Source organism: Etheostoma cragini, chromosome 11 (genome assembly GCF_013103735.1).
Source record: "Etheostoma cragini isolate CJK2018 chromosome 11, CSU_Ecrag_1.0, whole genome shotgun sequence".
NCBI classification, from domain to species: domain Eukaryota; kingdom Metazoa; phylum Chordata; class Actinopteri; order Perciformes; family Percidae; genus Etheostoma; species Etheostoma cragini.
The window spans coordinates 26,236,188-26,253,299 of record NC_048417.1 but is presented as its reverse complement, the minus strand read 5'-3'; the positions used below and the strand labels follow the sequence as shown (position 1 = coordinate 26,253,299).

At 39.9% G+C, this 17,112-nt stretch overlaps 1 long non-coding RNA gene across 1 annotated transcript; it reads right to left on the bottom strand.

Moving 5' to 3' along the window:
- Window positions 1–15,805: 15,805 nt before the first annotated feature.
- Window positions 15,806–16,784, bottom strand: LOC117952713. The gene is made up of 4 exons (XR_004658481.1): window positions 16,745–16,784; window positions 16,446–16,626; window positions 16,067–16,233; window positions 15,806–15,897 (listed from the first exon to the last, which is right to left on the bottom strand). It is a non-coding gene; the product is annotated as an uncharacterized LOC117952713 (long non-coding RNA).
- Between the last annotated feature and the right edge of the window lie 328 nt (window positions 16,785–17,112).

Genomic DNA, 17,112 nt, shown 5'->3' with positions numbered 1-17,112 from the left:
ATCCTCTTTATTATGCAGACATGTCTGGTGACAGTTAAGTTTGCCTTTACCTTAACCCACAGCAGTGTTTTATGTGTGTAATTTACTCTTGTAAAAGGTGAACTACAGTATTTAATTCATAAATTTTTTAAAATCTTAAGTTTTTGGTTTATGAATTTTTTTCAAGTTAATGCCCATTTCAATGTGAAATAAAGGTCGTTCTAAAGCTACATTTGTTGTTTTTCTGAAGTAACTATAATAGGAACATCCAGCAATGTAGTCATACAAGAAGACTTTGGTAATTTCATAGAATTTGTAATTGATTAAAAGTGTTTTTCATTTGGGCTTTAATACACATAAATATAACTTAAATGTTACCATACTTGCTTTTCTTGTGTGTATTTTGAACGTTTTTGGTAGGTAATGGAAAAGGAACTAGGTGCTGTTTAATCTGTGCAGGGCTATTGTAAAATCCTAGCGTATGATCACAAATTGCAAAGGAGAATTAAACAACTTATTCAATTGCCGTAACTGTAATGATTAAATCAAATGTATCAGGTACATTTGATTTAGTCATTAGTTACTGACATTTTTAAAGTATGAAAACTAAAAACCATACAAGGACATGCAATGTCAATATTTATTCTAACAGTACATGAATACATAAAATATACAAGACCCTTTATGTGAAATTACCAGCAATACATTTACCTGTGAATGTGGAGACTGCTAGAGCATTTTCATTATTTTATTCCAGTTTAATATTTATAAAAGTTTTAATCCACACAACTAATTAATGTTACTATTACGACCCTTACGTTTACGTAACAGTTACTACTATCACCTATCAAACTACAGCAGAAACTAAGTCAACCATAATAACTTGAACCTCTAACTACCAAGTGCTAAAAGTTTGTCCATCCTTTCAGCAGAAGAAGCCAAAATTGATTTTCTGGCATTATTATAATCAAAACATATTTGAGAACTTTAGATGTGGTCAACGCTGTCTGGTTTCCACATCCAGATGAAATGGCACCAAATACACCGCTCTATACACCAGGTCTTCCTTCTGGAGGCTCTATACACCAGGTCTTCCTCCTGGAGGCTCTTTACACCAGGTCTTCCATCTGGAGTTCATCATTCAGTTTTCAGTTTGGATACCTTTGTAGTTACAGTAAAAGACAAACATGTAGTTAAGGCACGGTAGATCACAATTAATTCTACACACTAAATAATGCATTTAAATTAATAATACCTGCTTGTCTCTAAAAAACTGATCTTCCTCAAAGTGTGAACTGCAGACGGGACTTTTCGTGGTTCCATCTGCTGGTATCTCTCCTCATGTTCACCAACCATTGCTTCAGCCTGGCATAATCGAAAGGAAGTCTGTTAGGAAAGAAATTCATGTTTCATACATCCCGAAGGTGTATACACTATCAATTTACACTAACAAGGCAGCACATCTGCTGTATGCATCTGTAATGAAAATGATTGAAATTTATATTTAATAGATAATATAGTGTCATACCCCAACGTAACTTTACAATAATGTCTAATTGTTTCATGTGCGCCATTTTATCGCTAAAAATCTCACCCACTCCCCCCCCCGGAGACCTCCGTCTCCAAGTCAACGCGCTCCCGCCCGCAGCTTTGTCCGTGTGGTGACGGTGATGCTGTGTGGGTGCTGCCGCGGCAAGGGTGATAGGGTTCGTGCCTGTAACCTCTCGCCAAGAAAGATCCGCAGCTCCAACTGGGGTGGGGTGTGCAGGCCTCGCCCCGGCCGTCCTTCGCCCACCTCCGGATAACGTTGCCCAAACTTTCGGGATACATATATTTGAGTCAAAAGCAGGGCTACGTTTGACGTACAAATCCGCCACACGAAACTCAGATGTGAGGGGTTATTTCTAAATCACACGCTGTTCCACAATGATCTCATCCCGTGCTAATAGGGTTTATGAATTTGCAATATAACGTTAGTTAAATCAGGCTTTGATTTTAAGCTAACGTTACCATGAACATAATTTATGGTTTATCGACACCTATCAAACTGCTATAGACATTGCGGCTCCATTAAAGACCAGGCAGCAGAAAGCCAAATCAGAGCCTTGGCTGAATGAAACTACCCGCACTGCCAGACAGGAGTGTCGAAGAGCTGAGCGAAAGTGGAGAAAGGACAAATTGCAAGTGTCTTTTCAAATACTGAGGGATTGCTGGCGTCATTACCAAGCCACTGTGAAAGAGGCTAAAAGAAAATATTTTTCTGATATTGTTCTTCTAAACGGTTGTAAACCCCGCGTGTTGTTTAAGTTATCAACTCTGCTCTGAATGCACCACAGACTCTAATTGAGGCCTCTCCTGCTGTGTGTGAGAATTTTCTTAACTACTTCATTGATAAAATCACTTCTACCAGAGCACTTATTTCACCTTCTGCTTCCGACCCTTCGGTGTTTGTCCCCTGCCCTGCTGTGTTTGACAGCTTTGAGCCTGTGACACTGCCTTTTCTGCAGGACATTGTGGGTCATCTGAAGCCCTCGGGTTCTCCAGCTGATACTGTCCCATCTAAATTTTTTAAGGAGATTTTTACCACTGTTGGGCCACCTTGTCTCACAGTTATTAACAGAAGCCTGTCTTCTGGAGTTGTTCCTGCGAATCTTAAACATGCAGTTGTGCTGCCTTTATTAAAGAAACCTGGGCTGGATCCTACTATTTTGTCTAATTTTAGGCCTATCTCCAGATTGCCTTTCGTCTCTAAAATCTTAGAGAAGATTGTATATTCCCAGCTCATGGACTTTTTAAATGAACAAACAATTCTCGAAAAGTTCCAATCCGGTTTTAAACCATTGCACAGCACAGAATCAGCACTTTTAAGAGTTTTTAATGATATTTTTTTAGCTACTGACTCTGGTCACTGTGTTGTTCTTGTACTTTTAGATATGACTGCTGCATTTGATACAGTGGACCATGAAATCCTGATTGCTCGTTTGGAGCAGTGGGTGGGCGTCAGTGGCATAGCACTGGAGTGGTTCAGGTCCTACCTGTCACATCGGACTTTCTGTGTCGGCTTTGATGACTCGGTGTCCTCCACTGCTCCTCTCTCATGTGGGGTTCCACAGGGCTCGGTACTTGGCCCTCTTTTATTTTCTCTCTATCTACTCCCACTTGGCTCTATTCTCAGGAAACATGGCATTTCTTTCCATTGTTATGCGGACGACAGCCAGATTTATGTCCCCCTCAAAAAATCAGATTCTAACACTGTGAACCCACTGCTACAGTGTCTACAGGACATTAAGGCTTGGATGTCCTTAAACTTTCTAAATTTTAATGAAAAAAAGACCGAAGTCATGGTCTTTGGTGGCACTTCTCTGACCTCCTCCCAAGTTGATTTGGGTTCTTTGGCACAAGCCGATTGTAAAAAATGTGGGTGTAAAAGTGGACTCAGAACTTAAATTTGACAGCCAGATTAAAGCAGTGGTGAAGTCTAGATTTTGTCAGTTAAGGCAGCTAGCAAAAATTAAACCAGTCCTTCAGAGACAAAACTTTGAGACAGTAATCCATGCCTTTCTGACCACTGGGCTGGATTACTGTAATGCACTTTATATGGGGGCTAGCGGGTCCTCCATTGCTTGTCTTCAGCTTGTACAAAATGCTGCTGCACGTCTTTTAACAGGCACTAGCAAGTATGAGCACATTTCGCCTATTTTAGCTTCACTCCACTGGCTGCCCGTCAATTTTAGGATTCATTTTAAAATTCTTTTAATTGCTTTTAAAGCCTTGAATGGCCTTGCCCCCCTTACCTCTCTGAGCTGCTGCACCCCTACAACCCTAGCCCATCCCTAGGGTCAGCTGACCAGCTGCTCCTGACGGTGCCTAAAGCTAGGCTTAAGCTCAGGGGGGACCGTGCGTTTGCCGTCGCAGCTCCAAAACTTTGGAATGGGCTGCCTCTGCACATTAGACAGGCCTCCTCTCTGTCTCATTTTAAAACTCTTCTTAAAACCCACCTCTTTTCTTTGGCTTTTAACACCAGGTAGAGTGATGATTTTATGTGTTTACCGTTACCACATGCCGCTAGTGCATTTTATTGTTTTTATTTTAGTATACCTTATTATATTTGTGCTTTTATTGTGTTATCTATTTATTCTGTATGATCATTTTGTGCAGCACTTTGAAAACCTTGTGTTTGTTAAAATTGTGCTATATAAATAAAGTGGATTGGATTGGATTGGATTACATGTGCATCAATTAGCACTATTACCACCTATTACAGACCAATAGATCACAGGCGAGATCGGTGCATACCTACTGTATTTGACTGTAACATTAAATATATTTTAATACGTTTATACATAGACTGTATGCGTTTATACGGTCTGTGTTTAGCATTATTAGTTAGCCCGCTAGCTTGCTTAGCAAGGTGCAATCTAGAAGCTAGCTAACTGATATTAATTGAGATGCTAACGAAAAACTGTAATAAAACAAAATCTAATTTTACTTACCGGAAAAACTGAACTGCCGATTCCTTTGAGTGTCTTGCCGTGCAAGACACTCAAACGCTGAACAAGACATTATTATCCGACCAAAGTGTCACAGCCACAGCGATGAAACGTAGTCAAACGTAGCCAAAATGAAGTTTACGTGCCATGGACGGGCTTTGCTAACACTCTGTCATGATTGACAGGCCGAGAACTGTCAATCACATTATAACCACGCCATAAAACACCCCCGGCTTTATTGCCGATTTTAAAATCAACGAGACCGTAATTTAAAGAATGAACATCATTCTGTATTGCAAAATACTTCAAACTAGCGATCGAGACCACAAACTCATTATGAAGATGTTTACTAAATCAAGTGAGAAGTGGCTCATTTCTCCATAGACTTCTATTGAAACCAACCTCTTTTGCAACCACGCGTGTCGCCCTCTGCAGGAATTCAGATAGAATGCAGGTTTAAGTTACTTCCGCAGTGGTGGCACTTTTCGAAACCGGATGCTCTGTCCACTTATTGTAACGGTCTATGGGTATATCACATCATTTTTTTTCTTTTGCTTGACTGGGTCTTTATATAGGTTTATAATGGCTTAGTTTACTGTCAGTATTCAGTACTGTCAGAATATAAAAATAACAATGTCATCATGTGTAGTAAAGGGTTTGGGTGGCTCCACAACATTATACAATGTTATATGAAGGAGAATGCATTAAACAGTTACAGAATCTAAACTATTTTTTATTGTGCAAAATCCCAAGTAGTAAAATAAATTTAAATTAAATACACATACCAACATTTTTAACATGCTTCTTTTTCTAAACAAAATATAAAAGAGTAATTGTAAGAGTGCTGTTTAACCATTACCTTGACCACAGGCAACTTTGGGAAGTTGTAGAAAAGTGGGCGTAGCTCTACTGTCGGCTTGCTTCGGTGTTTGATAAGATTAGTGGTCTGGCAAGAAATCTTAAATCCCGACCCGGCCCTCAGCAAACAAGAGATTGCAGTTGGGTCAAAACACTATGTAGCAGCTGTGAATCAAATAAACAAATAAAGGTTATTTGATTTTTTTACTCTTACACTGAATGAGTGCTGTTTCAATCCAGATGATTATTAAAAAGTATTTTCCGCGACTGAAAAAGGCCCACGTTGAGGATGAGGACCAGCCTGAACTGGAGGTATCAGTCGGAAACAAAGCTGAACAATCTGAGCAGTGTAATTAATTATGTTATTAACCCGTTTGTGCTGGATGCTTCGCGACGACACATCTACCGCCGGTTACTGCGTTGCGCAACTCTAAACCTCCTGCCGGCTGCTGCGTGGCGCAGCATTTTGTATTTGTCAGTCTTTTCATGACGCGTGCAGCAGAGAATGCACTGTCATTTGTTCAAATACACATGAGGCAGGTCTTGTTGGCCATTTAAAGCCATGTGACCACCATAATGTACTGTAGTTTGCTGAAAATCATGTCAATCAACCAGACATACATGTGCATTTGTTTATGAACTTTTGAGAGACGAGCGAGAAAATGGCTACGACAGGAGGATTTTGACAGCGAGGGCAGTGACATTGGGGTGGAAGATGTGAGGAGTTTGGGAGGGAGGATGTCTTCATCATAATCTACCACTTCCTTTGTCGTAGCCATTTTCTCGCTCGTCTCTCAAAAATTCATAAACAAACGCACATGTATTTCTGGTTGATTGACATGATTTTTCGGCGGTAGATGTGTTGTCGCGAAGCATCCCGCACAAACAAGTTAATTTGTTTACAATATTTTCAGGCTTCAACCAGTGCTGCTCAATCAGAAAGACAGGGTCAGGGAGAAAAAGAGATAAATTTGTTAAACATTGAAGAAAGAGTAGCAAAGGAGGAGAGCATCCAACAGTGTGTCCTCCTTGGTTTTTTGATACTTAATTGTTAAATCAAGTACATTTTATCAAAACCGATGTTTTAAATTGAAAAAGTTGTAAAATGCCAAAATGGAGCTTGTGGTTTCTCTGCTTATAGACTTTGTGTGTGTGTGTGTGTTTGTGTGTGTGTGTGTGTCTGTCTGTCTGTCTGTGTGTGTTTCAAGGACTCTTCCCTGAAAGCTGTGCAGATGTTGTGGGTCAACCTCATCATGGACACCTTTGCTGCACTCGCTTTCGCCACCGAGCAGCCAACCGAGGAGCTTCTGCTCAGGAAACTGTACGTAAGGCGCTCATTTCCCGCACCATGTTGAAGAACATCCTTGGACACGCCGTTTACCAGCTAGCTGTAATCTTCACCTTGCTTTTCTGTGATCAGCAAACACAACCACAGCTACATTATCAAACGCAGGCTCACGTAAAAATTCCTTAAAAAACATTAAACTGTATAGAAAACATCAAAATATCCTAATTACAAGGCACTTACTTACTAATCGTAAATGCATTTATTTATTTTTTTTAAATGACTGGAATTTTGTATTTAAAAACATTAAGACTGAGTTAACACATATTTTTCTATTGATAAATACATTTGACAGGGACAATGCATATTAATGAACATTGCTGGAAATATGTCAGAATTAGCCAAAAGGCTAGTTTTTAAATGTAGTCTCTAAGCACTGGTGCTTTGACCTTCCCTTTCACAGGTGAGAAGCTGTTTGATATTGACAGTGCCAGGGACGTCCCCCTCCACTCCCTGTCCTTTGAGCACTACACCATGGTGTTCAACGTGTTTGTTCTGATGCTGATCGAACAAGATCAACGCCCGCAAGATTCATGGCGAGAGGAATGTGTTTGAGAGCATCTACAACCTCATCTTCTGCTGCATCCTCCTGGGAACCGTTTTCATACAGGTAACCTGTGAGGCGCAAGGCAATCACATCTGGTCAGGGTCACAGTGTAAAGTTACCATAGACTGTAAAATTGAATGTATATGGACCACTGTGCCATAACCTAATTGTTAAAGCACTTCTGCATAAAGCTCAACGGTGTAATTTAGGAAAATACCATTCATTTTCTTTATATGAATTGATAATACAATCATAATGTCAAAACCATTAAGAGTAGCCTTGCTACGATCTACGAGATTGTTAAACGATGATATATGCTCCTATGGAAGCCAACAGCCACAATCCCTTATTGGTGGAGCTTGTTGTTACCATAGAAATGTTTATTTCACCCGTGAACTGCTAGCGAGCTGCTACCACTGTGACTGTTTATGTACATATACAGTCTTATAGCTTTGCCTTTTTCCTTAATCAAAATGTATGACAATGACAAAAGTTTTTATGGTCATCTCTTAGCTGATTGGATTAGTTCCAAGCTTAACAATTTTATAAAAGCAATTTCTGAAACGTCAATGGAGCATTTGAGTAAGGACCAGAGCAGTTCAAAAAGAGGGCGGTCACTGTTGAGTTCTTCTGGCTTCATATTTCTTTTCTATTACTATATCCATCTTTGTTGAAGATTTCCTGTATGATGTCACATCTCTTTCCTCCTGTAGATCATCATTCAGTTTGGTGATAAACCATTCAGCTTTGTTGGTCTGCCCATCAATCAGTGGCTGTGGTGTATCTTCATGGATTTTGGCAGCCCCCTGTGGGGACAGGTGAGACATCATTTTAATAGTAAATGAGGCGAGATAGGGATGACCTGCAGTTTCTAGCCAAACTGGGGGCGTTGTGGTCAGGATCTTTAAAAGCACATTTACTACCAAGCTGCAATTAAACAATATAATTTAGCATGAATGCTGAATAAGGAGTAGAACTTTATAGGCTGTTTATGCAGTAGTGACTTTTAACTTGCCCCCTACATCTTTCTTCATTGCTCCTGTCATGCCCACAACAGGGCGCTGGTAGGAAATAAAGATCTGTAAATGAAACTTCGCCAGAGGTTCCACATGTAAAGCCTTCCAACAGCTTGATGGGCAATAAAGTCCGTTCATACCAAAAATGATAACTACAACGATAACTTTCATGACATGACTATCCACAAGGCACAACGATAACGTTCTGTAAATGTTGGCTTCAAGCATGCACTACCCACTCCAGATGATAACTATATATAATCCATTGCAACTTCTGCTGTATCAGTGTAAGATTTAATAAATATCTGTAGTAATTTTCTACCTATTTGTGGATCCAGGTAACTTTTATGAACCGAAAAGGCAACAGCGGCGCACAGAGCTCCAGAGAGCGTCGACGATGGTCATGGGCAATTCTAAGCGCCAGACGGAGCCACGGTACTGCTACAAAATAGCCTTGGGAAGGAACTTGTTTTGTTGGAACATGTGTTTGTCAAAAGTAGTTTTAGTCGTCAACAGAAAGCTGCCTGGATTTACCCTGCAGAGCAGTTAACCATCATCCTCAGAAATTCACCAGAGGTTAGAACACCAACACAGAGAAAGAGGAAGGGGACGGGCATTTGGCTAAAAGTTTTCAGCTGCAATGGAGCAATCCCGGAAGTGGAACATTGTGGATATAGACTACCGGCAGTGTGATAATAAAATCCAAAACACAAGATTCACTCTCAGTGATTTCTGTGACATTAGTACTTAAAAGTATTTCTAATGTCACGCCATGCCACTGACTACCTTTGTGGAACCAGTCTCTTTGCACTCTCATGTTGTACATTTAGTATTCAATTAAAAGGCTAAGAGGTCCAGTTAGAGAAGGTTTTTTCTCAAGCAAAGGTCCGCAACATCACAATGACTAACTTGCGTTATCATTCAATAACACAGCCTAATAGTTGAATAAAAACATGTAAGTATTCTAGTCAACAAACTACTGTCAAAATAAAAGTACATTTCAATAATATTTATTGTCAGTTTGTATATTAAACTGTAGGGATCATAAATAAAAAAACTGAAAATGTCCATCTTAAAATAAAGAGTTACATGTAAAAAATATAAACAAAACGTATAGTTTGAGTTTCCCTTTTAGTTTTTAGGTATCTCCCTTTCACATCTTAAGTTTTAACACATTTTAAAATCTCAACAGCTTTAACACCTCATTTTCTCTTTCGTACTCTTTTATATCCCACCGCCCTACTTTTTCTTCCTAAGTGAGAGAAGTGAGCCATTGATTGTCCTGCCAGGATTTTAAATCTTGGCTAGAAAGGTGTCAGGGCCATTGTCATGCACATGTGTAGTTGCTCATTGGTGAGCCTGGATCAATATTTGCTTTTAATAATGTTCATTGTGGAGAAAGCTGCCTCACAGTTGTATGTGGAGCTAAACATGGTAAAGATGTACACGGCTACTTTCCTCAGACCTGGGAAAGCGGTCTTTGAGACCATTTGAAGCCAGAAAGTGGCAGGATCAGTTTTTCTAAATGCTTTTTCAAGGTCACATCTGCTTGGAGATCGACCATCGACCAGCAGTTGCCCACTTGAAGAGCTGTGTGACTTCCTTTGAGAACCCCCTGACATCTGTGATGAGGAATTGGTTCTGAATAAGCAGGGTGAGCTGCTGTCTGAAGCTAAAGCTGTCAAAACGTTTGCTGAAGTTTACTGTCAGCCTGCCAACAAAGTCAACAAAAGAAGACCCATCTCTCTCACCCTGAACCTGTTGGGAAGTGTGCACAGTGTTCCTGCGGGTCTTCCCTAAACATTGCAAGTTTCCTCTGAAAAGAGCGGACAGATGTCATCTGGTCACAAACTGAATTGTCCTTTCCCTGTAGCTCTAAATTCAGTTCATTCAGGTGTGAAGTGATATCAACCAAAAATGCAACAATATCCATCTTCTTGACATTCTTCAAAAAGAGAGAAATTTTTGTTGCATTCTTGCTGTTCAGCTGTGCCAAGAAAGCTGCGATGTCCCCTTTGATGGACCAAAAGCGCTACAACACCCTACCTTTGCTGAGCAATCTTACATTGTTGTGTAACAGAAGGTCATCAACATTTGCATTAACTTCTCTGAGGAATTCCCTGTGCATGTTATGCTGATGGGAAGAGGCTGCTTTGAGAAAGTTAACCATTCTCATCATTAAGTTCATCACCTCAGCATACTCGGCTGACAAGCTGGAGCACAGGACCGATTGATGAATTATGCAATGGTAATAGATGAACTGAGGATTGTCCTCTTTCATTCTTGCCACAGCTCTTCTTTCTCTCCCTACCATGGCAGGGGCTCTATCTGTGGTTATTGAAAACACTCGATTCACCTCTATTGCCCTCTTTGTTAACATCTCCTTTTATGGCCAGGTAGATGTCCTCTCCTCTTGTACTGGTCTGAAGGGGTGTGACACCTAACGGAGCTTCTCAGAACTCCTCCTTGTCCCTTACAAAAACTAACAGCGGAGCATTGTCAGACACATTAGAGGACTTATATACAGCTCTGCATGGTTTCTTGTGAATTGCTTCATCCAACTGAGCTAGCACATCCTGGGTTAATATTAGTTTTCTTTGTGGCTGATGATGCTGACATACTAGGTATTTGCTTGATTTTTTTCACACAAGTCTTTTTGTTTTCCCTCTAGCAAGGTTTTCATGTTTGGTAAAAAATTATCAAGACTAAAATGTGGTGGTCTGTAAACAGCTGCAACCACTGCACTCACTGGAGCCGTAATTTTAACTCGATCAGTCACATTTTGCATGTTCCTTCGAGCCTCTGCATGGATGTGGCTTTTACAGTACATTGCAACTTTACCTCCATCTTTGGCCATGTCGGGATAGTTGGTGTAGGAGACATGTCTGCTGCATGTAAACATTTTGTATCCCTCCAATTGGAATTTTGTTGAGGGAAAGGTTCCGGACAAATGTGTTTCTGTAATGCACAACACATCGGCAAGTCCTAGTTAATGGTGGCACTTCATGTCCTGAATGTGAGATGGAAGTCCTTTTAATGTTGTGGTGAATTATTGACAATGAGGCCAGTTTGTTCTGCTGACTGCGCATGTTGCAACAAGGGTCTTGCGCTCTGGAATGATGCCTGTGTCATATTCCCAAGTACAGCTGTAATTACAGGATCAGCATAGATTTTTTTTCCATCATAATCAGTGATGTACAGTCCTTGAAGTGAGGTTGTCCTACTGATGGCAACGTAGGATATTCCAGACTCAAGCACACGCTTCAAACACACCACTGCCGACTGCATTGTCATGCCTTGCACTTTGTGAGCTGTGCATGCAAATGCCAACTTTGTTGGAAACTGCCTTCAAACCACTCCTTTCTTTCACAGTCTTTCCTCACTTTTCTCTATGTATACCAAGTTATCTGATGCCAGTTGTATCTTAAGGCGGAACTTCTGTCCTGCAGTTTTACTGTCCAACTGAAGTCCAATCAGCCTTACTGTTGATTGTCTACTTTGCTTGTCTGTCACTATGTTGGCAATTGTTCCAAATGTCCCATTAACAATTCCGTCTTCCACATCCAGGTTCCTTATCACCATAACCCAAACACCGTGTCGGATGGTTTCAGGAAAATCTCTTTTTGTGCGTTTGATGGATCTTTGCTGCATCATTTCCATTGTGGTGGGGTCTTTTGTAAAGACCTCTGCCTTGATGCTTACAAAGCAAGAATAGAGGGCAGCCATGGTTGCAGTATTGTGCGCATCAACCTCTTTGTTGGTTGCAAAGATATGTAGGACATCAGCTGGACGTCAGTGATGGCCTGGTTGAGCAAAGCTCTGTCACTGACGCAGAGTGCATCTGTCTTTTGCTTTGCCCTCATCCTGTTTAGGAGTTTCTATTGCATGATCTGTGTCAGGTTGACCATTTCAAAGTTGTCTTTCCAAAGGTTGAGCCCATCCTCCTTGTACACACAGAGTGGTTTTGCTCTACCAAGCGAGGGCAGTTGATAGAAATCGCCTACTGCTAGGACGGACATTACTCCAAGAGGTTTCCTATTGCCTTTTCTCTGCTGCAATCTCCAGTGGACATAGGCAAAAAACTCCTTAGAAACTATTAATTTTTCATCTATTATGAGACTTTCTGCATTTGATATTGTTGCACTTCATCCAATGCATTTCCAAGTCCTTGATATGGTAGTTTCAAACTTCTTGGCCGTTTAAGCATGGAGTGCAATGGAATGCATGGAAAATCAGGTACATTGTCTTGCTCATTCTCATCATTGTGATTCATGCTTCAGCCTTGGGTGCAAAAGAGCTCCACGCATTAATTATTGGCCCTTGCTCTTGGATCGTTTCCATTGCCTTCTCCATTCATTTCCCATGTCATTCATAGCATTTCTTTACTATCTTAACAATGTCCTTGGTATTTTTGTAGAACTTCTCATATGTTTGGTATTTGTTTTTCAGGTAATCATTAGATCTGTGTGCAAAATACAGTTTTAGCACTGGCCATAATACTTTTGTGGCTCTTTCTTTCCTGAGAAGCGGGGAACTCTGATGATGACAGGTTTTCCAACTGTTCTTTTTTGAACGAGTCCTTTGTCATTCAGAAGGGGAATGGCATTTTTGCTTTTAGTTTGCTGTCCATGCAGAGTCCTGTACTGTAAAGCAAACTCAGCCAAACACGTACCTGTGCATATTTCTTAGGTAATCCTGACATCCACACTTCTTCTGTGTCTGGTGCCATGTATTTTAACCTGCTCACGCGGAGACTCATCTTCAGTGCATCATCATCATCAGTCTGTATAAAAATCACATTGCGCAAACACTTTTTCAGAGTCCGTGCTACAGACTCTTGAGCGCTGACCTGTCTGTGTTTAGAATAGTGTTTAGTGTTTAGAGTGCATTATTTGTTTTCATCTCATCATGTTGATTCACATCTGTCTTCCTCACATCGCGAATGACGTCGTTCAGGAACTCATTCATCTCATGTTCTGTCTTTGACACATATGACATCATGTACATGATGCAGCTGAATTCATCAAGTACCTATTGAATGTCCATGTTAGGATTCCATGATTTCAGCAAATATGCATTGTATCCATTGACCCAACAGTCCTTTGGATCACGCTTCATCATAACCACATTAGTACTGTATAGATCAGTGATGTCAAGCATTTTTCCTGCAGCTCCGACTTTTTGACTTTCCTCACTGTTGCTTTGCTTTTTGTCATCATTTCCACTGTTTCTTTGATTTTTATCATTGTTATCATCACAAGCATCAGCTTCTGGTTGGGTGATGGTGGTTCTGTCCACGGGTAGTTTAGGGAACCCAAATCCGCACAGCACAGTGCCTTTCTTGCATGATTTTTGAATTAATTTGACTGTGAATTTGCTGTGAATCCAACACAATTTTGTGGAGCTCAGGGTCTGGACTTGGATCAGGCATCTGGCATGTAATGTATTTTTCAACAAACTTGCACAGATCTTCGTCATCATCTTCTCCAAAATCAGGGGAATCTTTGACCCAAACCATTAAATGAATATGTGAGCTACCTCTGGCTTGAAATTCCACTCTATAGAAGTAGTCCTCCATTTATCCGATGGGATGACAGGATCAGATTTTTCATTAGCGCATCAACTCTTTTCTCAAACATCCGCATTACAGTGACAGGATTGCTTCGTAGAATGTCACATTTTGCATTCCAGTCGAGCTCAGAAAACTCAACTTGTTCCCCTTATTGAGCTTTTAATGCCTCTATGAGCTCAGGCCATCTCATTTCAGTAGCAGAACATGTCAAAAAGAAGGTAAGCTTTCCCAACTGTCTGACCATAGGATTGAGGTCTTTAAGGGTGTTGTCCCAATAGGCTGGAGTGCCTCTCAAAGGTTGTGTGAAGCGTGTTGCATCTTGGTTTTTCCACATATTCTTTATTTTGAAGCATTCTGCGGGAAATTTTCCGTCCATCTCTGGTGGTCGGTTTACCTTTTTTGCAGTTGGATTGACATGTTGTTTGTAGCCAAGTGAGTTTCTGTCACAAATTGGAAGAAGAATAGGTAACTCTGGTCATTTTCAAAACGGGTATCTACAGATTGCATTGAAGAACATGCTTGGGGACAGTTTCATTTGTCTGACCTCATCTAATGTGTTCTCTCTCTGGAAACTGCACTGGGAAGGCCATTGTTTTTAGCTTTGGCCAACTGGTTTGTTTCCTTGGGCCGGTGCAATGCTGAATATTCCGTTACCGTTTGAAAGAAGTTCTTCTGCATGCAAGTGTCCAGGGCCAGACCCGGTCTCGTATCCTCTTTTTTGTTTTCTGGTTGTTTGGACTGGTCAGCTTGTGCAGTAATTGCTTCTTGGTCGTCTTGTTGTGTCCCCTCTGCATCACTTTGCTGATCATCTGGAAGACCGTTGAATGTAGCATTTTCATCAATAAATATGCATACATATACATACATCCTTGTATTCCGAATGCATTTCTTTGAGTTTGGTTAGTTCTGCTACACTGTAAATAATTTTCCTGTAAAATAACAGTAAAGAGCTGGCAGCAGGGACGCCAGCAGGTTACTGTTATTTTTACGGTATTCATCCGTAAAATGAATTTACGGTAGTTGTCTGTAAACCAGAAAAACTGTATGTTTCTGTATTTCTGTAATTTACAGTAGAGCTGGCAGCAAAGACGCAAGCAATATACCGTAATTTTACGTTTTCCATACTGTAAACTGACTTTACAGTAGTAGTCTGCAAACCAGAAATACTGTATATTTCTGTATTCACCCTGAAATGATTTCACAGTCTAAAACAGATAAAAAAACAATGCAAAATATTTCTGTGATTATTTTGAAATAACAATAATAAATATATTATTTATAAACAGTATATTTCCTTCATTGCAATTAAAATGAGTTGCAATGTACTTTATTATTCTGAGGACTTTGTACAATTGGTTAAAATGTGCATTATGGTGAGTATTGAGCAAAATAATCAATACAAACTTAAAAATCAAATATATTTATTTCAAAGAGCAGTGTCAATTTCAACATGAATACTGCTACTTTCAAAAAAGAAAAGAAAATAAACCCTGTTGGACAATGCTGAAAAGAGATTTCTAGTGGCAAACAAACAGTCTAGTAGTGTCTGCTTTAGACTATAATAAACTTAGAGTTAGATTAAAATGTCCTCAAAAGTCAACTTAAAAATGTACATACAGTATGTAACACATATGTAATGTAATACACTTTCATAATAACATTCTGAACATAAGCAGAATTGGCAACATTTGGAAAACAAACTTAAGAACATTTTGAAAAATGTGTATTAATCCATTTTGAAACTAGTACAGTAGAACATTTGGACAATATGCATCAATAATATGCATCACACACAGGGATGAAACTGAAAGGCAGGCACCTGTGCCACTGCAAGCTAGATTTGCAGGTTACTTCTTAAAATAGTCCGGTGAGGTAGGCTTGTGTTTTTACCTCATAAAATAGTCTGGTGAGGTAAGCTTGTGTTTTTACCTCATAAAATAGTCTGGTGAGGTAGGCTTGTGTTTTTACCTCTTAAATAGTCCTTTGAGGTAGGATGGTGTTTTTACATCTCCCTTCTCGTGGATCCAGGAGAGATGACTATCATTTTGGTAGCCGCTGTTCCACTCTGCAGCATTATTCCAGTGTTGCCACTGTCAAGCAACAACAAACGAGCTTAATCATAATAATAAATAAACTGTACAATCAGGCATGTACAGTATACAAGCTTATGCTTATAAAGTTAATAATACCAGTTCTCTTGTGGCTTAATGTGGCAATGCCAGACTGTCAAAACAAAGAGAGCGAGATTAAAGAGCTCACCGATCTAAATGAAGTTCCATTCAAAGTCAAGGAGATTTTTCAGTAGCATGGCGAAGTGTGTATTGACTGCAGAAGTCTTCTTCTGGATGATCACACCTTTATTCTTGGAGAGAACCTTGTCCCTCTTGGCATTTGTCTCTCTCTCTGGGTTTATACCAATGAAGCGCCTGAAATTCAAATTGTATAAGACCAGAGTGGGGTTGCAGCAACATACTGTTTTTTGTACAAATAAATTACATTTTTTGTCTTTCTTCACAAATAGAATGGACATGAATGACATATGTGTACGGTACTGATACCATTGCATGCAAAAATTACAAACACATTAATTTAATTGCATATATCCATATAATGATTACAAGGACTGAAGGGGTTTTACCTCTGAATGAATTCCAGAGTGCAGACTGCTTCATCTTGATACTGAAGGTTGAATATGTAGTAGATTGCAAACACAGCAGCAAGTCCTCTTGCAAATGTTGGTGTGAAGCCCTCAGAGATTACACGGCCCTCAAAGCTGATCATCCAACCTCTAATTGTGACTTGCCCTGTTGCACCTGAAACTTCAAGTCATAGCAAGATGGGAATACATGTTACCTTGTGTAAACTTTTGTAAACTCAAGATGAATGACTGATATGATATATAATGTGTCTGTCAATGAATCTAAATGAAATGTATACCAGGCAGTATCAGGCAAAGACTTGCAGGAAGATTGAGAGTGGTCTCAACATCAGCTGCAGTAGCTGACACATGTAGGCAACAAATACATTAAGCTTATCATAATAAGATTTTTACGAAAACAATTATAAAAGTTTTTAAAATTGGTAAACACTAGCTGAGAGTAACCTAGAGAAGTTCTTTTTCATGCCAAACATGCCTTAGTGTTGATTTAGGCTACGGCTGCTGGCTGCTTTTTAGTGACACCGTATCAGGCTTCACGCAGAAATGTTTATCCTTTACCGCGTTGCATTGTTAATTAACAGACATAAAAAGGCACAGATGATGCAAAACGGTTTGACAAATAGCCCATAGCCTAGGCTACGCTAAA